The sequence below is a fragment of the Pteropus vampyrus genome, unplaced genomic scaffold (genome assembly GCF_000151845.1).
Source record: "Pteropus vampyrus isolate Shadow unplaced genomic scaffold, Pvam_2.0 Scaffold6, whole genome shotgun sequence".
Lineage (NCBI taxonomy): Eukaryota > Metazoa > Chordata > Mammalia > Chiroptera > Pteropodidae > Pteropus > Pteropus vampyrus.
Genome location: NW_011888787.1, coordinates 13,086,368 through 13,087,412, shown reverse-complemented (window position 1 = coordinate 13,087,412; position 1,045 = coordinate 13,086,368). Strand labels below are relative to the sequence as shown.

Below are 1,045 nucleotides of genomic sequence, written 5' to 3'. Positions count from 1 at the left end.
ATTTTTTATTTATTTTCTTTTTAAAATTAATTAATTATTTTTTTAATGGTGACATTGGTTAATGAAATCCAGTAAGTTTCAGTTGTATATATACGTATATATATAATATATATATATATATATATATTTTAGATGAGGCAACTTTTGATTGACTTCACAGATTGCAAGGACCTTGTCAGCTTACAATCCCTTATTTTTTATTTTCTACACCCACAGCGCCTGGTCTTCCTAGGTGGTCTCCCATCCAAGTACTAACCAGACCCGACCCTGCTTAGCTTCCCAGATCAGACGGGGTCGGGCTTGTTCAGGGTGGCATGGCCGTAGACTGCTGTATATTTTAACAGTAAGGCATATATATATTTATATTGTGTGTTCACCTCCCGTAGATTGCTCTGTCACCACATATTTGACTCCTTTTACCCTTTCTACCTCTCTCCTCCCCGCTCCCTCTAACCCTCCGGTAACTACTAGTCTGTTGTCCATGTCCATGAGTCTCTATTTGTTTGTCCTGTTCATTTGCTGCTTTTAGGTTTATATCCCACATATAAATGATATCATGTGATTTTCAACTTTTTCTGTCTGGCTTATTTTGCTTAGCATGATTATTTCAAGGTCCATCCATGTTGTTGCAAATGGCAGTATTTCATCTCTTCTTGTGGCTGAGTAATATTCCGTTGTATACATGTACCACAGCTCTTTTAGCCAATCATCTATCGCAGGACACTTCGGTTGCTTCTATGTCCTGGTCACCGTGAATAATGCCGCTATGAACATCGGCATGCAGGACTAGTAGTGGTTTATATGGGAGAAGTACTGCCACCATCCAAACAAGATGTGGGTAGTTTGGATTAGATTGCTATAGAGGAAATGGAGTGCAGTAGACAGATTCAAATAAACAAGATGTGGTTTTGGGGTAGATATCAGGGGTGAGGGAGAAGGAAGTATCGAGGATGTTTTTTAGATTTCTGCCTTGCTTACCAGAATGGGAGCTTGCGTCACTCACTCTTGCAATGGTTACACTGCAAGGAAACCACAGGGGTGGGGT

The 1,045-nt window shown here is 39.9% G+C and overlaps 1 pseudogene; it reads right to left on the bottom strand.

The window, feature by feature from the left end:
- Positions 1-207: 207 nt before the first annotated feature.
- On the bottom strand, positions 208-326 carry LOC111745442 (annotated as a pseudogene).
- Positions 327-1,045: the final 719 nt, after the last annotated feature.